Below are 25797 nucleotides of genomic sequence, written 5' to 3' on the forward strand. Positions count from 1 at the left end.
TAATTTGGCGTCTGTGTACTGGGCCTGGCTGGTGTGTGTTTCTGCTGACTGGTCTTATTTTGTGTTGCCGCGCATGAGTGGCTCACTGGGAGAGCATTATGCATCCTTTTCAGCATTTAAACGATTATGTGCACGGCGGCTGCAGAGGCATTAGACAAACGAGGAAATATGGCTTTGATTAAGATGTCTTTTATCTCTCTATTGATTAAAAGCCATAGTTTGCTAATAGCGTCCTCGTCCCACCCCTTTGACAATTTTGGCTTCCTTGTGATTTCTTCTTTGTCCAGTTCTCACCATGAAAGAAAGCAGATCTCACATGATGCTTCAACCATGCAAATAACTCCAAAGTACAATGGTGCCAGAATAGAAAAAAATATTCTGTATAATAATAATAATAATAATAATAAAATAAATAATTATGATACATTTATTTGTTTTTCCAATTCAATGGTATCACATTACACTATATTCTACATTCACAGAAAGTGTCACCACTCCCAGGGAGCACTTTTGTTTTGCTAATGAGAATGTGTCAGCAAACAGATAGAATATGACCCGACTTGTTTTAAATATGTCAATGTGCCGTGAGTGATAAAAGCATTCATGTATTATTGTCATGCTGACCAATAAATTCATCATTGAGCACAGGTCAGTGATTTGTGTGTGTTCTCCAATATGCTTAGACAGAGTGATTGAACACCATTAGGGTTCAAGGCAATTGGAAGTTACCGTATCTTTATTGCACTTCCATCATTCACACACTTGGATGCTTTATTTTCATTCTGTGACTTTAACTCACCACATTTATTTGATGGAAAAATAAAAACTGATTTACTAATAATGACCACTCAAATTGGACTGTTCTGATGTTGCAAATATTTCGGAAAACTATCCATTGTGCCTGGAACTTCAAATGTGACAACAGAGCCTGACCGATACTACTCTTGGACAGTGCTGAACTTGCATGGCAATGCCTTCATAACCTCATCTGGTGACTTTTTTTGTCACAAGTCAGGTCGCGAAGGAAGACGGGTGAAAGAGAGTCCAGATTACGGACCGGGCCTTGTTGTCTACATTAGTATGAACACCCTTGTGTGAAACTTTTCAGCCCTCTACTGCTGACAAAGAGCAACAAAGGAGGGAAGGGTAAGTGCGCTCCTGCGGGTTTGTGCGTCTTGTGTGCTTGATGGGGAGCGAGTGGGCTGAGACTGAATGAGAACAGATGGAGATGTGCTCTTTAATTAACCCTGAGAATCACAGGGCTGAAAACAGGCCTCAGTCCGTGAATAACATCCAGCACATTCAGGCTTTGTGCAAGGTGCTATGTTGGTGTGTGTGTGTATGCGTGGGTGTCTGTGTGTGTGCGTGCGCGTGCTGCGGACTAGCCGGAGCATCGACCCATTCCCCCACCCCTTCTTCCCCAGAGCGGAGCGTTTTATTTCTCATTAGCGGGCAGCAAACTGCTGGGGGATAAAATTTGCTAACAGGAATTAAAAGTGCATTAACACATCTGAGAGATTCATTTCTGATAATAGTTTTATTAGTGCTCTGACCTTTCAGTTCATTAGAGGAGTGCAGGAGTGGTGGAAAGGGTGCACAAGGGGGGCATGGGAGCTCACTGAACAAGACCTTTCAGAAGCAGCTCAACTTTTAAAACAACAAAGGTTGCAACTTTGTTCCGTGGGTTCTGTTTTTCTTGCCGTGAGGCTAAAATAGTCAACTTTGCCATTGTCCATAAAATACTTTTTCTAAGCCTTCATTCTGTGGACTGATGTGGATCTCTCTGTATCTGTCTGTCCATCGGTCCGTCCGTCTATCCACCGGTCTTTCTATGTCTCTCTCTCACTCTCTCTCTTACTCTCTTTCTCTCTTCCTTAATTACCGGGATTTATATCACAGTGTTTTTCAGGTCTGTTAGCGCTTGAGTGTATCACTTATCCAGGCGGTTAATTGTTTATGAACGCTGCCCTCCCCTTCTCCAAAAACAAGGTGAAGGATCCAAGAAGAATCAAGTGTGACACATTTGGCACTTTAAAGGGGTGAGGGTTAGAAAAGTCAAAAAGTTTTTCATATAAAGGTCACCATGCAAGTGCAGCAGCTGCTCAGAGATAACGTTTGACTTTAGCCTGCAGCGAAAAAGGAATTAATGTTGTTTTCTTTGTGTTTTACTGGAAATCAAGTGAGGCAAGTTACAACACAATTTGCTCGCTCCTGTTCCCTATAATTAGCACCGTACAGAAATGAAATCACATTGACGAGAAGGTCGATAATCCTGATCTATAGTGAAATTAATCCCGCTATCGACACAACAAGCAAACAATACAATTAAGAGAGCAGAGGATGGAGATAGTAAAAGAGGAGGGGGAAAAAAAGCAGACAGAAGGAAAGGAGCAGCTCAGAGGAAAAAGGATGTGTTTTATCTCTTGGGCTCAGTGTGCAGAAATCCTATGAAGGCTTCTAATGAATTCATCTATTGTTAATGAGGCCAAAGCGAGGAACCAGGGATTAAATGTGAGAGGAAGGAACACAATTAGTGATACCAGGCTAATGATTGCTTTTTTAACGTGCCATTGTTTCTGCCTTGTACTTGGCTTACTGGCGTATGTTTATTGGACATTTGAAACTTCTTAGTGGATCGCAGATCAACAACTATAGATAGTGTACAGTGGATATAGAAAGTCTACATATCCCTTTTCAAATGCCAATAATGTGACTTATAACCTGTACAATGGAAAGGCAGACTTTTTTTAATATAAATATTAAATATTGTCAAGTGCAAGTTGACATGGTTGCATGACTTTTATGTACTCGACACTAAAAGTTAAAGTTTGAAGCTTTACTTTTCATTATTTCTTCTCTGTTTAGTATATTACACGTTTGTGAATTCTTTTAATACAAGTATTGCAAGAAACAGTACGGTAAATGAGCGGTTAGGGTTTAAATTCAGGCTCCAATTCTGTGGAGAATTTGGATGTCGGTTTCCTACGGGTATGCCGGCTTCCTCCCACATTCCCAAAACACGCCTTTTAGGTTCATTTTCAAAATTGTGACTGAATTCATAAACACGTTACATTTGTACGATTATTTGGGCGTAGCTATTTGCACGAATACCTTTTAGAATCAAATCTTTCTGATCCTTTTTTGTCACGATCCAAATTATGCACACTTGACTCCTAAGTCTTGTCGGCCCATTGCAGAGTATCTGATGCCAGTGACAGAAGGGTCCTGCTGCTGTTTCCAGTTGAGCGGCTTTAACTTGTGTTGGGACCGGCCTGGGGAGGCAGAGGGGAGCATAGGGCAAGCATGGTGGGCTGCATCCAAGCATCCCAGGGCAAAGAAGGATTGCCTTTCAAGAATTACGAGCCATTAAATCAGAGCTTGGAAATCTCAAGGTTCCCCAAGACTGCTGCACAAGGAATCTGTGCTGGAGAAATATTGTTTATGGTTTGAAAGGCTCGGCGATGGATTTATAAAAGAAACATTCATCATTGCAGGAAAACGGAACAAAACATTCTGGAAATAAATACTCACTCTATAGGTATACTTGTCACCCAGACAGCACAATAACAAGTGAATTGGGAGGGAGATCCTTCATCCGTTGGCAGCTGCAGCCCCAAACGTACTCCCACTACACGTGGGGGCCTCAAAGTATTTTGATCTAAGACTTGAGGTAAACGGGCAGTACGGTGGAGCACTGGTTGGCACGTCTGCCTCACGGTTAGGAGGATGCGAGTTTGATTCCACCTTCGGCCCTGTGTGGTGTTTGCATGTTCTCCCCGTGCCCGCGTGGGTTTTCTCCAGGCACTCTGGTTTCCTCCCACAAGCGGTATAGAAAATGGATGGATGGACTTGAGGTAAACCTGCACATGTATTAAACAACAACCCAGATTTGCATTTGTATAATTAGGATCTTGTAATTATAACAATTAGTCAGAAAGTTTGCGTTGAATGAGACAAAGAAACAATCATTGGGATATAGTCAGGGTCTGACATTATTTTGGAGTGCTGCACTACCATGAGCCACAATATTCATGATATAATAGCTGTGTCATCATTTTTTTTTGCATTTAAAAAAACAAAAATGTGTTGGTTTCATTATATTTACTGAAGCTGTTCTAGCCCAGTTGGGCCAACATATCTGGCCCATGGCTATTAGGTCACCATTAATGTCGGACCCCTTTAAGTCCACCCCAAACCACCCTGGTAAAATACATATTATCCTTCTAATCTCTATTGAATCTTTTCCATGTGCAATGCTGGAGTCCTGAGCAAGCTTCACCCATTATTCTCCACTCACGCTTGTATTATGGGACAGCCCATCCAATAACATGTCTAACATCCAGTGTGGGCTGAGTGCTTTCATTTTCATAAGTCATGATTGTGTTTCTACCACTAGGTTTCGACATTTCCAACTTTTCATTTCCCATCATTTCACATGTGAAGTATCTATGTGAGTGAGTTCTCCAGTAAACACAATTAAGGGTATTGATCATCCCGGGCTGTCCCATGAGTAGATAAATATGGCTTTAGTGATGTAGCTGTTTACAGGAAGGTGATTGCTTTCGGCCAGTGACCTTGAGACGGTGTGGAAAATCTATGCTGATGTCTCTCCGCTGTCCACTACAAGAACAAGTAAACCAACAAGGAACATACCTTTTTACCACGTGAACTAATCAATGTTTTTTTGTTAGTTTGGTCCTCTTTTGCTATGAGATGTGATGTTTTTTTTAATCCAAACTTCTCACGCATTTATGTCTTGTTTGCCGGACTGTGCTTTATACAACATTAGTATAATAGTATAATCAACAATACATCACCTTAAAAGACATTCTCAATACTTGTGCAAGTTTTAAACTCGCCAGGAAGGGACTGATTAACTCATTACTGTCAATCCATTTATTTTTTTATGTGAAGTATCGCTCATAAGCTTTTAGAAAGAATAGTCAAAGATGCTCATGAAGTCAACTTATTGATGTGCAGGCCCAAATTGCGAATTAGTTTTTCTCTTTTTGTTCTTCACAGTTCCCTCGAGAATTGTGAGCGGGAATTTGTAAGTATTGATGATTGAATCCATTAGATTGCACAGAATTGGCTGATATTGATGAGTCAGGGTTTTGTTCAGTGATGCGCTCTTATGCGATTGGTCTCATGGGGAATGAGCATGTTTGTATGTATGTTTGATCCACACATATAATATGTGCTGCCAGTGTGAAACATCTCTGGTGGACATGAAAGCTGCGTGTCTCCCAATGTCCAGCCGAGGCGCTGACTGTCAGCGAGCACAAGCCCGTCTGTATGTGAGCCCAAGTGCCTGTGTTTGCTTGATGGATGAGCTGGCAGGGCAAGGCTGTGGATAAAGTGCAAACAAACTGGGTAATAAATGAGTGTGACAGAGGAGCAGCGATGAAGCTCGCTCCCGAGCTCCTGATGCATGCCGACCAGCGCCCGACAGCCATTTGTACTCCAGAAATGAGGAGTCGGCTGTCGCTGGGATGGAGAGACAGTGTTGGTCCTTTATGGAATCGTTTCCTCTTCCCCACTGTACTAGGATTTTAAAAGTTTTGGATTTTTCTTTTATAGTTCATTTTTACGTGACGTTTGTTCAGTTTTTATTCAATTTAGATTTTTAGTATCCACTATTCGTTTTAGCGTTTTTAAATATGCTGTATTTCTTACGCGCACAGTGCAAAATTAAAAAAAAAGCACATTAAGTAATGTGAAGCAAAAACTCAACAAAAAATATAAATATTTTCGAAACCTTCCACAAATTAAATACAACAGGTTCTGTATAACTTTCTCCAGTTATAATTCTTTGAAGTAGGCTACAATACTCTTGGTATGTTTTTATATTTATTTGTGTGTAACATTTATTTTCAATGCATTTAGAATGAATGTCAATTATAGGCAGATTTTTGGCCTAGTCCTCCTCGAGAATAGCGGGGGCCCATTGTAATGAGAAAATAAATAGCACCCTACAATATCTTACTTTATAAAAACACAGTCATGACAGATTTAAATAGAATTTGTCACACTTCTTTGCTTCAATTAAACACACATTGTGCTGCTCCTTCTGGTGTTTACAACCTTGGAGAAAGAGATGACATGAAAACTCCTCAGCAGTCATATTAAAAAAAAAAAAAAGAAACAAAAAACAAAACAGAGGGTGTGTTCAACTGCTCTAACATTTGTCCAGTGCACTCTTATAAGTGACTAAAACATGTACAAGCGATTCAATTTACCTTAAACCTTGTGGTGCACATTAAAATAAATGAAAACATGTTGCACTGAGTTAACAAATTATCTTCATGGCCATGTTTTTCTACTCTCAATTCCAATTGTAGCAAGTGGAAAGCAGTCAGGCACAAAGAAAACTTTGCGAAGATTTGTCTATGCTTTTAGTAGTTTATTTGCATTTGTTCTAAATGAGGCAACGCAATCTTTCAGTGCTATGACGGCCGGCGTTCTCCGCGCCACCCAGTCACTCGCAGGTATCGGCTGGCGAGGCAACGGGGGCAGGCGCTATGTTCTTGTTTCATTTATTTATTTGCGTGTTTGCGTGTGGTGCGTATATAGGGGAGAAGCAATTTAGAGCTGCACCTGCGTGTGGATAATTAATGTGGACCGTGAGGTACCTAAATAAATCAGTGCCTCTTGCAGACTTTCCTGTTGAGGGTCAAAATCTCTTCTCAATGCACTGGATTAATCATGTCCCCAAGTAGAGGCAAGCTGTATTTCTGTATGTTTGGGAGTTCTGTGTACTTTTATGCCCTCTCCCAGAGAAGCTGCGTTTTTTTCTTCTTCGCACCCCATCCTTTGCATTCTAATCTCTTAGAGGACAAACAAAACAACATCATAATTTTCCTACTTGTATAATTATCTTCGCCTTCTTTGCTACAGTGATGAATAGGCGAACCTTTTGTTTGCATTTGTCATGCTGCGTTGGCATTGTCACACATGTGGGAAGGGGAGAAAACTCAGGTTAGGGGGGTCAGCGTAAACAGAGATGGGTGAGGCTGCAGGCTTGCGTTGACAATGATCAGCAGTCATTGTCATTCTTCTTCTCCTGTACTGTATGTTATACTTTCATTCAAATATCACGGGCAGAGATTATGTTGCATTTTGTTTTTCAGGGACAGTTAATCTTCCAGAATAATGACTACAGAATAATGACATCGTGGCTGTCAGGCTGAAACACCAGTGCGTCTCAATCGGGCCATTTTCACCTTTTCTCTACAAATTAATATTCACGGTCTGGGCCACGTGGTATGTTTATTGTTTTTTATTTGTTTGGTTTGCTTGGTGACTATGCTCGGAACTCTTGAATTTAGAGATATCTGACTCAAATCATATTTCATGAGTGACATGCAATGATATTAAGATGATCTAGCAGCCCCAAAATGTCATTTTGTTTGTTTTTTAAATATGGAAAATAGCCTTTTTTAGCATTGTACTAAAATCATAGTCACGTAATTTTTTTAATTCAATGTCTTACCGGGTTAGCCGATCGAGAACACTCTCATTTACAATGGCGAGCTGGAGGTAAGGTGTGTGAGGTGTCTTGCCCAAGGACACAACGACATGTGACTGAGCTGGGATCGAACCACCAAACCTCCGGTTACTAAACGACCCACTCTACTGCCTGAGCCACAGCCATCCATATGAGAATAGAATGCAAAAACTAAACTGTGCATTATGATTTATTGCTGTTAAATAGGTTGTGTCTAAAAAAAACTCAGGCGCCATTGTATTAAACAATCCTAAGCATTGAGAATGAAAGCAAATCGATTACATCTGTTAGACCAGTGGTGCCCAAACTACGGCCCATGGGCCAATTGTGACCTGCGGAACATTTTTAATTACCCTGCAATACAGAAGCAGAGATCATTCAGTCAAAATATCCACTAGGCCTCCTCCAGACCCACAGAGGGCAGAGAAAACACAGCAACACAATTCACCAAACTTCCTGTCAGATGCCAGGGATGCCATATTGCCTACAGACCAGCATGTGAGCTAGGGGAACAAACAAAAGAAAGCATGTTAATTAAAGAAAAAGACTCAACAGAGAAAGCAAAGAAAAAGAAAAAACCCAAGGAGACTCCTCAGTTCCTGGTCACAAGCAACTGGTAGGAAATATCATTCTAAGTTTGGTTAATGCTTAGTTTGTTTGAAATGTTTGGTTGGAGATACAAGCTGTGTTTATCTGAACTTTGAGTGGCCCAATCAATTTGAAGTATTCACAAAGGCAAAGTGGATGTTTTAGTGGTTAAAACAAAAAGGTTTTTTTCTGGTCATTGTTTTTAGTAATTGTATCACTGGTGGCTTTAAGACCTATGAAAAGTTAGTAGGATGATGTAAGCTGATGGTATATTTTGAATAATTTTTTAATGAATGACAGACTTTCTATTAGTGCGCAACAGTCTATGATGGCAAGTTAATGTACTCAAGTAAATTCAAGAAAAATATGTTTTTTTAATTTTCTGGAAATGCAAGGATTCTGCTTGAGAGTGATGCATTTTATAAGGCATGATTGTTTTTTGATGACTTTTGATGCAAACAGGTATTCCAAGAAGGTATATTTTTGTGTTTCCAGCATGTTTATCCTGTCCACGAATTAGCTTTGAATCTGGTCAAAGTTCAAAAAGTCAAACATTTTCAAACCAATGGGTGGAAACGCAAGCGAGCACCCAACTTGAAAAAGCTGCACTCACTTGTTTTTTGTTGTTGTTTTTTTTAAATGGAATTTATATCCACGGCTTTGCTGGCTAATGTAAACCTCAGTGGCCAGTTTATATAGCTGTGCTTATCTCCACAATTTGCTGCTATCTCTGACAGCAGGTCTGCACAGAACTCTTTCCTGCTCTTTCCACGCCTATCTGTCAAACCAATTGATCTCAGCACCTCCTTCATCTATTATGAATGCTTTTTTTTCATGTTCACGTTGCTGTACGCTGGGACCTCTGATTAGCTTGTAGGGACCAGGAGTTCTTTTTTTTTCTTGTCATGATCAGGAAGTTCTCTGTTTTTTCTCTTTGCGAATAATAGACCCTTGAACGTGTTCTCTGATTGATCTCTTTAATGGAATGGAATGGCTTTGGAATTTCCGCCCCATGGGGCTATGCAGAAACGGGCACAGGGACGTAGAGATGTGTACTCACGGCTGTTTGGGGAGGAAATTAATGGTGCATTTTTGTTTTTATAATGTGATTTAATGATGCAATTCGTCTAATAATAAGAACATTTTTTAACATTTACACATTCATTGACACATTCCCTCCGTCACAGAAGGGAAACCCAGTGGGCCAACACAAACATCTCACTCCTCTCGTCTATTCCGAGCGCTGGAGGCCTTTTTATTGCGTTGTGATGGATGATTTCAGTTTGGCATTTTCCTCTGCTGCACATCTAAATACCCCCCCCCCCCCCCCCCCCCCCCTCATTTGAGTAAATGTGAAGGCCATCCTATATTCACAAAGCTGACATGTAATGCATATTGAGTGTGTTTTGCAAAGGATCATTTGATGGTCTTGTAAATGAGTCTTTGCCCCTCAGCTGTTAATTTAGCCACATTCCATCTCATTAGTGAGAGGAACAAATGACAAAGGCTGGCTCTTGTGATTTTTTTTTTTTATTTAATGTGATTTTCAAGAATCCCTGCTTTGGTTTGACATTGATGTTTAATACAGGAGGATACAACCATAGGAAGTCCATGTAATGTACTTGCCTCAGAGTGGCTGTCTCGACCTTTACCTTTCTCTGTCTTTATTCCTCCCAACGGTCCCCCCACCCACCTTCTCATCCTATCCCTCCATCTCTTTAGAGGATGTGCATGTGTATCTGGTTTCCTGAAGCATTTAGCACCTTGGCCACAAAACCCGGACAGGAAGCCCACTCTATTTGCAGTGTATCAATTGCTTCGAACAACACAGTGCTCACCTCCACCTCCTTGACTGTGCCGCTGGCTCAGCACACACTTTGTCACATGCCTTCACGCGTGCACACGCACGTACACACTCGCTCACGATCAAGTTTGCAAAGCAACATTAAGTAGCGCCGGCGTGCTCTATCAAAGCCTGCAGACCTCATCAGTATTAGCACCTCAAGCCAAATGGACAAATGCATCCCCGTGTGATCACGTTCACCTCTGGGGAGTCTGACCTTGGCACCGGTTTGCTGCAGGGTTCATCCTCAGGCCAAGCTGGCACATCAAAAGATGACCCTGTTAGAATAAAAGAAATACAAGTTTGACATAGCTGAGGCCCGCCATACACAGATTGACGCAGCCCAGGTGGAGTGCGGGGTTTGGCAACCATTCAGCCAGACAAAGTATCCACATAATTTTTGTTCTCACTGGTTTCCTCTATTTGTGGCAACTTTGGGTTAAACTAATTGCCAGTTGTAAGATGTTTGTTTTGTGATGGTCCACACAGTGTGCGGTGGGCCTTAGTCGTTGTATGTTTTTGCGAGTGTTCCGGCAGCTTCTTTTCAGGCCGTCAGCACAAGAACATCCAAGTCTAACACAACACATGTACATGTCGATGCGCTTGGCCACATTGTACGTGTGTGCGAGAGCAGGAGTAAGGCGCCTGAGGTGATGCCTTTGAAAGGCACTTTAGAAATTAAGGCAGTGCCACTGTTCTGTAATGGGGCTTAAATGATCCAGAAAACACAAGATATATTGAGCATTTAATGAAATGCTTTGCAGTTAATTTTGCCCTCACCAAATTATCTGCCAAACCTCCTTGCCTGCATAACATAACAACCAGACACACACAGGTGATGGAGGGGGAAAAAAAATCGGTATCTGAACGATTACAGAATTGTCCTGGAAATCCCAAGCAAGGCAATAAAAGCTATGATTTTGAGCAATCGGCATTTTATTATTTATAACATCTGATTGGTATGTTCACGCGTGTCCTCGTGTGACCAGTCAGTCTGCACATGACATACTTGAATCCAAGCTTGCCAATGAGTTTCATTGTCGAGTCCCCGTCCTCCTCTTTGTCTGAGAGTGTCCTCTGTGGTTTGACAATCCATTAATAATGTAAAGGTAATGATCTCCAGACTAAAGGCCCTGTCTTGTCTTGCCCCTCCACCCACTCCATGTCTTTCACTTGTACCGACGAATGAATCATTGAAGGCTTGGTCAGAAATGAAGGTGAAGTGATGTGTTTTTGAGAAAGCCAGTGCAAAAAAAAAAAAGAGACGCAAACACTGCTTTTTTTTTTTTTTTTTTGATGACTTGAGGAAATCAAATCAAACGCTCGCTCGCCTTTCTCTGCCTTTCACCTCAGCCTTTCCTTTTGCCTTTCAAGTTTGGATGACAGAAGAGCAACTTGCGCTGTGGCCTCCGAGGTCCTGTCCTTTTCCTCTCTCCTCATCCTCCTCATCCCAGACACACTGGCTTTGTGTTCACCCGTGATGGATGGGGCGTTGGCAGTGTGTTGGGAGTCGCAGGCACCCACTAACATATCTTTATCTTTCTGCTCACACACAATCCAAATGTGAAAATGATGTCCATTTTCTCACCCAAATTTATTTTTGAAGCGCATGGCCAGTACTAAGGTTTTAAATTAGAATGAATTGAGAATTTGGGGAGAGATTTCTGGAAATTCCAATTATTTACAATGGAGCAAACTTAAATTTTACAACTGAAACTCACCCTTACTTTATTAATCTAGTAAAATACACTTTGAAGTTTCCATCCTTTTATTCAAAAACAGGACATTGTTTCAAATGCCGAAAATGCACAAACCTCAATAGATTATGATCGAGTAACTGGTTTTGTCGCTAAAATGGCCAAAATATTGCTACGTGTTTTCTCAAGAAAAAGCAAATCTCATATTTTGATTAAAGAACAAAATAGTCACTCTGCATTCACAGGGAACCACAAAAATCTTAGAATATTTTCTGTTGAGCGGAAAAAATCAATTCAATTTCAATCTAAATTCAATTTGGACAATTTTGAGTTAAACCATTGATCAGAGCAGTTGTCGATTAAGTTTGATAATCAATTAGCTGTTCATTATTGTTGCACCTCTAGTAAATTGAGCAAAATTCCCATTTTATCTCAATGACTGGCCAAAGAGCTCAAGCATACTGCAAGACAGCAGACAATGTTGATGTAAATTGCAATAATTTAAACACTGTTACTCACGTTTTCATTGTTTGAGAGGGTGGAAAGTAGAGGAACAAATATGAGCGCTAGCCATAGGAAGATGAAGAAAGAGGGTGAATGTGTGTGTCTAGTGGGGGGGATGCAGACGGGGGGAGGAGTATTCGAAAGCCACAAATAACTACCATCAATCATCAAGCAGTCAAGAATTTAACATGTTCGAATTGCTTGTTATTGGCGGAGGCCGAGGAGCCGCCCGTCTTGCCCAGCTTGGGCGCTTGCCCCCGCTTCTCGCCATCTTGTCGTGTTCTTAAAAAAGTGACGGCGCAAACAACAACAAGTCGAAAAATCCTCCTTGTCAGCACCAGCCTGGCAGGTGTGTTAACTCCCCCAGTGCCAAATTAGGATGTGCAAGATTGCAGAAATGCCTCCGTTCTCGTGTCTTGCTTTTTAATCGCTAATATTAAAATGAGCCGAGACGCACACCGACACAGAAGTTGGTCTCGGTTACCTCACAGGGACGGCCTCAGGTCACCTCGAACCTACCAAAGAGAAAGGCCATTGGGCAGTCTTGGTCTGACATCCGCTACTTTTATATCGTTAGTTTCGGAACGCTGTAGCTCATGTTCTGACCTCAACAAAGAGATGAAAACATACAGTATTACTCTAGTCCAAAAGGCTTTACACTGGCCCACAGTTAGCCATAGAACATTATTTTTCTGGTCTTTAAATCACTGGATTAGGTCTTGTATGGTAATGCTGATGAAATATAAACCCAGTAGGGCTCTGACCTTTGCAGACTTGCGTCAATAGGTGGAGTTTAAAGCAGACATGGTTATTTATTAGCTGTTGTGATGCACGCAAATGGAATAGGATGCCAATTTAATAAAAGTCAGCCCCAAGTGTGAACGATTTTAGATCTTGGTTGAAAATTATACCCCCCTCCCCATACCTTTAATTGAGGCATTTTTAAAATAATATTTTTAAAAGATCTTGTTCTTGCACTATATGTAGTTTTAGTATGTTTCTTTTTATTTCTTTACTTTGCTTTTAATGTCTTTAGTTATTTTTTTGTAAGTGCTTTTAAATATTGTGGGTCTAATGTGAAGCACATGGAGTTCCCTTGTCTATAAAATGGACAATATAAATGAAGCTGCCTTGCATTTTAATATTTAGTCTGAATACAGTTGGTGACAAAGAACATCCCAAATGTTATCCTTGTAGTTTACAGATCAGACTTGGTTTAATTTATTTACATGATGACATGGGCAAGATATGGTGTATAGGATTGATATATATTTTTTTCTGGTATTCCCGTGTGTGCGTGCGTTGGTGTGTGTTTTGTGCGTGTGTGTATTAAAAAAGCTTTATGTAGATTTTTCTATTTTGTGGATTATTATTGAGAATTGACACTAGAGGGTGCTCTAGGTTTGTTCTTTTGACTCAATCACAGGCCTGTGTGCGTGCTTGTGTGTGCGCACGTGTACTTGTGTTGCCTTGCATCCTGTGCACTTGCTGGACAATCAAATTTTAAAGCCACAAGTCATCCTTCCTTTGGTCCCATAAAAATCTCTAAACATCCTGCCACAAGACTTTTTGATCATTAACTCTGTTTGTGTTTAAGGTCAGAGGTGATTTTAGTTCCGAAGTATTGGCTGATAAGAGAGTTAATAGATAAGGATTGTCAGGATTTGTCTCCTTGCACTACAATGTTGCTGAATATGCATGAGTTCCTGACTAGACATAAGACAATTCGCTAATTGGATGTTTGAGCGCTATCGTTTTTGTCCTGTTTTTGTTTGGTTCACATTTAGCTGGATGCTCTAATTCTGTCATCAGCGATGCAATTTTTTGCTCCTCACAAACAACACACAGCCCGTGTTTTTTTTAAAAGTCTTTAATTCTCCGGGTTGATTATCTTAGCAAGTTCCAGTCATTCAAAAAACAAAACAACACATTTTTAATTGATTCTTGATTTTCATTGAGGCATTAGATCTGAGGTAAAGTGGAGTTTGCATTTGACAAACCAAACAAAACACTTTGTTATATTTGTTAAAACAGTTAAGACTAAGGCTGCATCTAACGATTATTTTAATAATCAATAATAATTTTCTTGATTAATCAGTGTATCGAATGTTCCATTCCTATATTCAACAACAGAATGCTGTTTCAGATTGATCATGCAGAGAATACACACAAACAAAGTGATTATGGCTCAGTTTCTTGTTTGTTCTGCAACATGTCAGAAAATTGGCAGAATTGTGGGCCACTGTTTTCCTAAGTAAAAGCAGATGTTTGCAAATGTCTTATTTTGATTCAACACTAAGATGATCTTTCCACTTTCATGAAGAACAACACAAATCTGAGAATATTTACTGCCCATGTATGGCAACAAAACTCTTTTGTGGATATGTGTGTGTTCTGAAAGCAAGTCGGCTGTGTTTACTCTCACAATGGCGCAAATGCCAATTTCAAACTCTGCCATTTACAAAAATACCAAAAGAAAGAAAACTCCACCCTAGACTTCACTTTACAATTGACTTATGCCAGGCACAAAAACAGGGTTCTAAATCTTATTTGCATGAAATTTTATTTTTTGCTGTGCTGTGCCGATTGTGCCTTCAAGTATGTGACTAATGATTGACACTTCGTAAGTCACAGTTCCTGTCTCTGATTGGTGTTTTTTTCTTCGGGCCTAGAGGTTACATCAAATTGGAGCAACAAGATTGGGCCAAAGACGTCAGATTTTTTTTGTCATGTACTGCTGTCAGAACGACTAATTTAACAAAGACGACATATTTTTTAATTAGAAATTCTCGCTTTAATATACACATTTCTTTGATACTTAAAACTACGCGTTTGTGTATAGCTTTTAAAATCCTTTTGCTGACCTTCCACGCTGTTTTTGTGGTCGTCACTTCCATGTCGCTGAGCACAATTGGATAATTGTAAGATAGTGTTGAAATTGTCTCGTGTCCTGTTGTGAAGTCATTTGGATGTTTTCATTGTTTGTGGTGCAGACAGTGTGACGAGAAGCAAAAACACAAACTGCATTACATCAGATGAGACAGTGAGACGCATTCCTCCCTACCAAATTATTTGTTTTCCACATTTGGTTTGGTTTTGTGGAGAAGCATTGGACACTGTCACAAATCTAACATGCCAAATACTTTGCGCCTCTGTGTTTTATGATTCCAGAAATTATTTTGCATTTCATTTCTACAAATTAGAAAGACACATACAACTTCTATAACCATAATGGCTGCAGCTTGGGGACTCCCAAGGTCATTTTAGGTCCTGAATATGATGCCATCAGTGTCTTCTGGGCCAAATATTGAATAGTAACATGAAGGTCTGGCATTTTTGTAGCGCTTGATCATCTCCGCTCACCCTGAATTGTGAAGTTGTTAAATCATTGAGCTTGTTGCAGCCGTGAATGCCGCAGACGACAGATAGTAATCCCAGTCGTAGATGTGATACAGAAGTGCACGCATCTGTTCCTTGTCAACCTGTGAGGAAGCTGACTGATGATGTGTGGATCTCCTCTCATCCCCGTCCGTCTCCGCCTCCTCCATTGTCACTTTCAGACCACACACACACACGCGCACGCGCACACAACATATGACGGTGGTGGTGGTGGTGGGGGGGGGAAATCATGGAAACACATGACCAGATTATTCACCACAAGCCGTTATTGAATATGTGACTAACACACTGAGAATTGCTCTGGGAAATCAGATTAAGAAATGAATTATTTATGAGGACATGGAATGCCGGTCGGACCGAGTTGAGAATGTGGAAGAATACACCTCCAATATTCCCCAAACAACATTATAAGTTTGAACGTGACACTTCCCACAACAGTTATTCATTTCCGTAACACTGTTCCGCTTTTCTGATATTAAAATATGACTCATGGTAAATAACATGGTAAAGATGTTGATTATTTTTCTTCAATGATATTACTTATAGTTTCCCACCTCACACGGTGTAAAACACAGTGAGATATATTATCGCGAAAGTCATAATACTTTGATATCAAATCACGCTTATTGCTATTTCTGTTTCCGTCTCAAGCCCATTTGAGCAAAATGTGAATGAGAAGCAATCTTTAAATCCCTTCTTGATACTCCACTAGTATTAAAATTATTTTCATCATTCAAATTTCTCCTTTATTAATGTGAGACAAAATGACATGCGCTCAAGCGAAAGATACGTATAAAAGTCGAGCACAGATTTTACTTATGTTGTAAATTAAAGACTTTTGTTAAAAATAAATGTTTTTCTTTTGGGATTCAATTATATAAGACTGCAACACCCATTTTTTAATAATCAATTAATCGGTTGATTTTTTTTCCGATTATTTGATGAACCAGAAAAAAATGTTTTATAGGACATTAGTTTCAATAGACAGTGCAGAAAATGTACAAAGATAAACGGTTCAGTTATTAGTTTGGGGAGTGATGTCAGAAAACAGGTAAAAATATTGATCCTTCTTTTCCAAAGTAAAACTAGATGCATATGCCTTATTTTTGATTCAACACAAAGAAAATCAGTCTGTTTTCCTGGAGGACTACAGATATCAGAGAATTTCACAATACATTTCACGCAATACAAAAAAATGACAATGCAGTGTTTTGTCTCATCCAATTCACCTAATAGAGTTGAAATCATTTGCTGTTGATGGCATTCACCTTTCACGCCATCTGGGATACAAAGTGGAAAGGACAACATGAGCAAAGATTTTTCTTAACCTCTGCTGGCTGTTTTTACAGATGTAAATCCATCCGTGGGTTTGTCTGTTGCCGCCTTTGCTCAGCTCTCGCTTTCTCGTCTTTGACAGGCAGCCAGTATGCTGACTTGGAAAAATGTGAGGGTGCACGAAAATGGGACCCTACCTCACCATGCACTCTTATTTTAACTCATCTTTTGCTCCAACATGTACTCAGTATTTTTTTCTTTTGATTTCCCCCCCTTCATTCTGTTTTTGGTCTACATTTTTTCAAGCCTCTGGAGGACAGGTGTGCTACTAAAGTCAAGCAGGTCTTTGAAGGTGAAAGTGAGGAAAAAGAGGTTATGTCAATACCTTTCACCCCTCTCACCTCTCGCTTCTGAGCCAAACCGCACATTTGGCTGCAGCGAGGGGAATAACAGGGTGTTTCCACTAGGAAAATACCGAGGTGAAACCTAGAAAAAATAAAAAAACACGAACCCATGCTTCCTTTACACATTTTTCTCATTAGCTGCCCGTATTCGCCGTATATGCTATATCAATGCAAATGCCCTTCCTTAATAGAATTTTCAAAGCTTTCGCACACAGGTGCAAGTGCAGCTATACCTTTTTCAAGCCTTTTGTCAAAGACCCCTCGGCATGATGATGCAGCCCACTCGCATGCAAGTTATGTCTATATCACAGCTCGCGGAGGGGGATGCATACCTACCAGCGAGTACGCGGGTGATGGGAGCGAAAGGCAAAGAAGAACGATATGGAGGATGAAGGAGTCGTCGCATCAGCAGAAAGTTGTTTTTCTACGGCCTGATGTTTCTATTTTAAGGAAGAGGGGGAGATGGAGAGGTGAAACCAGTGTGGTCTGTAGCCTGAAGAAACAGAGACAGAATACAGGAGGATGTGTGGCTGGTAGTGGTTTTGCCATGTAAACGTTAGCCAAATCAAACCAGGAGCACAGCCATGGTATATATCTGAGATTTGTTTACTTGAGCTATATTTATATTACAGTGGTTCATTTCTGTTTGCATGTGTATGCACAGTGAATTTAAGACGGTTAAGACACAAGGCAACCAATCAATTATCAAATGACTGATTAATTGTCTTAGATATGTAGATATGAGGTCTGTGTATATTTAAGTCACCAGCAGATCACTGCTTCCTTTCCGGCACAGAGATCTGTGTGTGCCATTTTTAAAGGAAATGAGAGGAAATGATATGATTGGCACAGAATGGACTTGGTTGTGGTCACAGCCAGTATGGCGCAAACCACCCTTTTTTAAATGCACCAGCATGCACTCACCTGGAAAATAAACAACATCCAGTCCAACCTACCTCTGTGCAAATGTACGACACGCCTTTGCCAGAATTGCCCCACAAAAATTAAGCCCAATGGGGTTTTCTAGATACGAGCCATCGTTGGGCTAATTTTTTTATCCTCTAATGATTAATAATAGTGCTGTACTGATGAGCTAAGAGAACATTTGAGACGTCATTAAGAACCCCAATTACATTCTACACAGTACATGCCCTTGCTACAAAAAGGCAAGAACCTTAGTTCTAGAACCCAAAAAGAATTCAACACAATGAACAGTATAACGTTTAAAAAAAAAAACGTATTTTGATTTTATGTAATGTTTTTATAAAGTAGCATATTGTTTCATCATTAAAATACACATAACTAAATCTTCCCTGCCAGAGGAACCCAGATGCAGATGCAGGCCACAATCACATACTCAGCAATCAGCAATAGGGTATTGGTAGTGTCTGTTGATGGGGAGGGAGGGCGTCTCTGATGGAGGGCCAAGGGGGACAACACACAGCAAATTAGCTAATGATATTAGCTGGGAAGACACTGTGGTAAACCCAGTGGTCACAATTAGTACACTTTTGCAGAGGTTGCCCTGTGCTCCCATCACTCACTCACTCACTCACTCACTCACTCACTCACTCACTCACTCACTCACTCACTCACTCACTCACTCACTCACTCACTCACTCACTCACTCACTCACTCACTCACTCACTCACTCACTCACTCACTCACTCACTCACTCACTCACTCACTGCTTCTGGTTTTATTTACCACAAAACCTTTAGCTACCTGCGCCATGCTTTGACTCAACTGAAGACAATTTTAGGAGTGAAATAAGTGATAGTGATAAATTCCAGGTCTAGCGTAGTAAGAAAATTTACTTCATTAGAGTTGACCTTTTCCTTCCCTACTTTCATTTCTAAGCTGAGGAAGTTAATTTAAACTCTAAAAATTGCACATTTAGAGTAACATTCAATCAACAGTTTTTGTTTTAACATTTTTTTCACATCCTTTTCATTATGTTTTAAAAAATGACTTCATGTGTTAACATGATGGCTCAAGTCATTAAGGAAAAACTCTTCAATCAAATCAACTCATCTAATTAATTTATTCTTTAGTTTATTCAGTTTTCAGTACTGATACCTTATAGTGGAAAACTTAAACCAATTAAAGAATCAAATATTATTCTAGATCAGCTGAAATGGAAAAAAAATCGTGATAATTATACCACCCCATATCGCTCAGCCTCCTAAATCGCTTCCACAGTCTCTCCTTCACCACGCCACCCATTAACACAGTTTCATGTACCTCCGTCGCTGTTGGCCCACTGTGAGAGCAGACGGTCCAGCATGTTTGCTCTGCTGGGGAACACCACCCAACACGCACACACACCTACACACACATGCTCCATTCAGTCATATATACACATGCACAGGTCCGCCTGAAATCTTTTCTTTCTGCAGAATGGCGTTGAGGCAGTAGCGGGTGTTATGAACGTGTGACCAAAGCTGAGTTGCTTTCAAGCATATTCACTAATGATGCAAAGCAGAGCACATGCTGACGCCGATGCCAGGGTCGCTCATCAATCATGTATCCATCTTTAAACCAACCGGCAAGAATGATTCATCTTAATCGGATTGAAATATGTAATTTTTCAGCCACTAATGAGGATAATTATTGCACATTAAAGCCTTTTGTCGCTGCACATACATAAGCATTGAAGCTCATGAAAAACTCCCTGGTCTGTTTTGACATTTAAAGAGTGCTTTCTTTTCAGGTAGAAAGATTGATTGAACTTTTACAAAACTATATTACAACCCTCCCTCTCAGTTCTTAGAAGTGTAAAATGTTGACGCACACAGCCGTTATGAATTTGCGATCCCTGCTTAGGATTCTTCACAAACTGTCTGGCCTGTGACAAAGTGATAAATTATACAAGCTCCCCAAACATCCCTCAGACTCTTTTCTGTCTGTGGCTCCAACGAGTCTGTCTTTTTTTTTGTATTGAGGTCAATCATCTTCCTGTATCAACGTTATTCATGCTCGCCAAGTGTCCCACAATGAGGGGAAAAAAATCATTTCACATGAATCATAGCTTAATGGCCAATTTCTACAGTATTTGTGTATGAAAGTGGGAGCGAGAGGACGTCATTGCTTGAATAGGCAACTCGGGCGCTACTTATCCAAAAGGCCATCAAGGCTGGACTTTTAATTTAGGCACTGCATCGGTGGAAACGATGGTTCCCTGTCCTCTTTCCGCTGTCCCTCCGTCTGTGGAAGATTAAACAGAGCCCGCCTCTACTTTTCTTCCTTCTTCTGTCCATCACAGTGAAAAATGACCGTTTAGTCTTCTTCCTTAATCACACTGGCCGTGGAGCAATCAGGCAGGGAATAATGGCTCGGCATCTGGCTGTTCACGCCTAGAGACTGGATTGAGGTGAGAATAGAGGGAAAGCTCACAGAAAGAAAAACAGATTGTGTAGAAGTGTCGCGCTGTCAAATCGCTGCAGAGACACATTTGTAAATGTTCTGCTGCGTCTTGGGACACCCTCTCAAGTTGAGGTCTTCTACAGTAGTGCTTTATTCCCGCTGATTTTGTTTCAGTCGAGAAAAAAAATATCAGACGAAAAAGTTACTGGCAAACTATTACATATTGACGCTGTCGGGCGGAAACCTCGAACTGTCACAATGACAACTTTACAGGAACTAAATAAAGAAAAAAAACATGAGCTTGTTTTGAGTTCCCAGGCACCACTTTGTTATTCTAGCTCATATTGCTCCTGCACACTCGCATCAACATTATACTGCCTAGCAAAATTAATACACTAAAAACAAGATGCCCATGGTGAAACGCCATTTAAGCAGCCACTGTGCCAAACGCCTTTGAAAACGCCACAAAAGCAAACGACACAATCTTTAAGGTCTAAAGCCATGAGTGCTGCACCGGGCTCCCACCTGGAGGTCAACTCGGTTAAGTTCATGAATGGCAGTGTTTGGCAGTATTCATTTGTTTCATGTAATTTAAGTTGGCTAAAAATGTGTCAAAATTATAGATGAGGTGGAGATGAACCATTAGTATTGATTTGTGGAAAAAAAAAAAAAGACCATATTTGGACATAAGTCATCTCCGCCGGACAGTGACCACTATGTGCATGATGCCCTTTGACATTAAATCATATACATTCTATATTCCAGCTTTGGTGAACACATTTTACAATAGCTACAATGATCAAACAATTTGAGAATACCAAGCAAGTTTCATTTCATTACAATTCATTCTCGACCCTCATACATTTACATGTAGTCAGTATCCCTAATCCCTTATGTCAATGGACCCGAATACGATTACAAATAGTCAATATCCCTTTTTAAAACCCGAATATTGGCAGTATAAACCCTTCAGACGCTCAAATATGCCCTTTAAAATCCCGAAAGAGGCCCCCAGGTTTACCTCATATCTAAACCAAATATCTCGGTGTTGTTTACCTTCTAACTGCGCATACTCCTGCTCTATCCGCAAGGAATCTTGGTCTTTGTATTAGAATACAGGAAGTACGTGTCATCCTTGCTGTAGCTAGCCTATTTTGAATACAATGATTTCCCCACGGCGTTTCCACATTATTTTCTGTCATTATTAAAATCATTCTATTCTGACTGTACGGCAAAAATGATGCAGTGTTGTTTCCGAAACCCAAATTCTGACCTCCCTTAACCCGAATATTGACTAGATGTAAACATAGTCATTGATTTCACGGGTGACAAATGCTTAAACCCTGACGGCACTCTGACCCAGGTTTTGCTTTGTGCTTTTGAAATGAACGGGTCAAACGTTTGCAGAAAAATGTCTCGCATGCACTGCTCACTCTGCTCTTTGATTCAGTCTGAATTACTTGCTCCTCATATGGACCGAGGCGTACGATTAGTCTCAATCGTGATAATGGCGTGAGGTTTGGCCACTGGGAATCCGCTGCCGCTTTGCTCATGGAGCAGCTGCCAAATGATTGGTGTTTACATACCACATCCCCCGAGGAAAGTTTATTCCAACGGTATTTTGAACATCTTCATTACAAATCGGATCTGAAATGAAGAAGAGATGTAGACCTATGTACATGCGCTGGCAAAAGTCAACTATAACTTTAAATGGACAATGACCTTCGAAGTAATATGGTAGGCAGTTGTACATTTATGCACCCCCCACCCACTCTTACCTGATCACTTTTTTGCCCATCCCAAACTATTTGCATCCTCCCTTCATAGTACCTCCCCCCCTCTCCCTCACACCACGGCTTCTTCTCTGCTACACCATTAATCACCTCTCGCTAATTAACAGGTCCACTGTTCCTACTCCTCCCTCAGCTCAAACACCACACCTGGTCCAGCAGCCAAGCAGTTCTGGCCAAAAAACATACGCACGCATACAATATGCAGCTGGAGCGCAGCTGCCAACTGACCAGTGCAAGAACACGCTTGTAGAAGCAAAATCAAACAAACAAGTTTTGTTTGTCTCATTGAGAAAGTTGGCGCATGAGGTTTCCTGCTTGGCCCGCCTGCACCTTTGCTGCAGGTCCTTTCATCATCAGCTCTTCCCTCTCCTTTACATTTTTCATTTTCAGAACTAACCTCACTAATCTTATTCTTCTACGTCCACCGACTCCTCTCTCAGCTTTTCCCAATTCTCCTCCTGTTAGCCGGCCGGGGTGGCCCAACTACCGCAACACCATCTGGCAGCGCAGCATGCTGAATGCCTCGTGACCACACACACTTGCCCGCAGACGCACACAACCACGCACAGCTTGGCAAGGACACTTTCCAGTGCAGGATATACGATATCCAAGCTTCCAAATGGTTGTGGTCCCAAGCGTCACACACCACTCATACGAGCAGCCCTGTTGAGTCACCTGCTTCATTTGTCTCCCAGTAGGGGGAGCCGGGAGACAGTACCAGATCAAATGACTACAACTGTCCCATGCGGAACATTCGTAGACAAACTGGGAAGAGAGAGCCACATGGGGGTGTGTTCCATGCTGAATGCAAAGGAAATAAAATGTCTCTACCCAAAAGAAGAACCAGCAATTACATGCAAATTCACATTTTTGAGGGAACATTCTCAATGTTTTGGACACTCTTGAAATAATAGCATATGTTTTAAAATGTTTCTGACATGGTCATTCTTTTGGTTTGAAGAGAGATGAAGTGATGCATACATAGGAGAACAAAACTAATATTTCATGTGAATAGAAGCAGACATGTCTTTTGCGAAAGACTGACTTACACAGTGAACTTCTTTTGATTGTGATCTAAATTCAGTGAGAATCATCTCATGCAAATTCGTTTAAGGGCCTAGCTCACTGGCTTTAACTCCAGTTGGGGACCTGACTCGAGTCTCTAGTTGTGGACAAATCTTCTGATATCTCCTGGAAGCCAGATAATTTTTCAAAACTCAAACCTTATCATTTTTTTTTCGGAGAAATCTTGGAGACTTTTTCCAGTCTTCAACAGGTACCTATGAGATTCTGTCTGTGACTGGGAAGGTTTCTCTGAGGTCTTTGTGACATCTTTGAGACCTTCTGAAGAGCAACGAGACTGAGAATACATCACAGAGACATCACTGCAAAGTCTATGTGACAAAACTTGACCCGCATGATTTAAAAACCATGTGATTGAGAGACCGCGGGACTAAGCCCATGCTGGTTTGAGTACAGCCGGTATTTGAAACATCTTGGACACGTTACAGTGACTTTGTCTGGGCATTTGCAGGGAAATGGTCTCCACAAAATGTTGCACTGGTGAGCAGAAGTAGAACTTTGATCTCCTTAGTTACTGTGCCCGCTCCACCAGTAAGATAGGTCCTTTAAAAACAAGTCCACCTCCGTAGTCATTGCAAAATAAAAACCAAAAAGAAAACATCTCAATCTGATTGTTACTGAAAAAGGCTGAAACAACTGCTGGCAAGTGCAGCAATTAGCAAATGAGCTTCGGAAAGTGATATTGTTGGAGGTCTGTTTGGGGGTGTGTCGGGTGCTTTAGGTGGTGATATGATGGTGTGGTGGGATTGTGTGTGTGTGTGCGCGTGTTTGTGTGTGTGAGAATGTGGTGTGCTGCCAGGTGCGAGTGGGGGTCTGTGGCAGTATATTTATTAGCGGCTGTCACGAAGGTGACAGTTTGATGAATGGTGCAGAGTAATCAGGGCTGGGCTTTGACAGGCTTGCACGCACAGCCTTCTACCTGCCAAACGGCCCAATCTCACGCACACGCATTTACGAACTTACGCATGCACTTACGCACACACACACACACACACACACACACACACACACACACACACACACACACACACACACACACACACACGTGCGACTGTACATGAAGTGTAGCGCACATGAACAAACTTGGTCACCTGTAAATACCTCCCTCTTAGTAGATAAACTACATCATCAAAATGTCTTCATCCTCTCCTTTTATCTGCTTGTTAAATGACACTATGCCTGGAGATGAATGAACGTGATACAGTCACAGGCGTTTGTCACAGTTTTTTAAACCTTTAACTCTTTACTAATTTATAACAATAATAATTTATATAAATAGCTATGATTCAGACAAAGGAAGGGGTTTTTCTGTCGGTACTGCCAGACATACGCATGAAAACAAAGAACTGAAATCATGTATTTGCAAAAGTGTGCATACCTACTACATGATATCTGTGATGTGACTCTTCAAAATTAACCAATCTCATCATATTGTACATCATCGGGCATGATTATTTTGTGAGTGGATGTGTTTGATTTGTTCATTTGGAACATAAGGGATTTACTGTAAACATATGGATCAGTACACTGTTTGTATAATACCTTATACATTGCACTTGCTCTCTCTGTTTTATTATAAAATATAATATGGTATATTTTAGTATAATTTAAATATATATCTAAAGACCTTCAAAGATAAGTGTCATGAATGTCTAGGGTGTATTTCAATGGGGTATTTCTATTGAGGTTTTCACATCTTGTGGGGGATGGTCTGGTATATGCCCTCCGCAATAGAGGGGAGAATACTGTACATAATTTAAATTAATGGTGGAAAATGTTTCAAAATGATTTATCATGGACATCACAAAAACTTGGCATTTGATCTAAGGTGCACAGATTTCTCACATCCACTGTAATACAATCTTGCCCTAACAACCAACCTGTTCCTAAAAGAAAATAGATCAACTATTTGCACTTCTACTGAAACGTAAAATGGAAATCATTACTTCTCTGTGAGCTTCCAATGTCTCCAAACCAGAGCGTAATAGGAGAGTTGTAATCATTTGACTTGGTTTTCCAAAGTGCTTTCCACAGATTCTGATGACAGACCACAGTCTGGCCCTTGGGAGATGAGCCCAAGCGGAGACAAGAGCAGTGGGAAAATGTGAGCGAGAGAAAGGGAAAGAAAGTGATGGAAGACTGGAGAAGATTACCAATGTTTGTATACTGTTATTAGAGTATATTAACATGCTGCATGAGCCATGGGATCTGCTTACATTCTAATAGAGTAGATCTTGATAGCAAACCCCGTTCAAGATTACCATAAGATTAAAAACTATGACCAATTTCCTGATCAATCATCCTGATCAAATGCCCGAGGCACTCCAACTGAAGTGTG

The 25797-nt window shown here is 40.7% G+C and overlaps 1 protein-coding gene across 1 annotated transcript in view; it reads left to right on the plus strand.

Annotated features, from left to right (window-relative positions):
* The first annotated feature begins 7945 nt into the window (after positions 1-7945).
* LOC148401755 (uncharacterized) overlaps positions 7946-25797 on the plus strand; it is a 180809-nt gene continuing 162957 nt past the window's right edge. Inside the window, exon 1 of the mRNA XM_088357025.1 lies at positions 7946-8123. The gene's annotated coding sequence lies outside the window, so the exon portion shown is untranslated. The remainder of the gene's footprint in view (positions 8124-25797) is intronic.

This window comes from Syngnathus floridae, chromosome 2 (assembly GCF_059516105.1).
Source record: "Syngnathus floridae isolate MCC-2025c chromosome 2, RoL_Sflo_1.0, whole genome shotgun sequence".
Lineage (NCBI taxonomy): Eukaryota > Metazoa > Chordata > Actinopteri > Syngnathiformes > Syngnathidae > Syngnathus > Syngnathus floridae.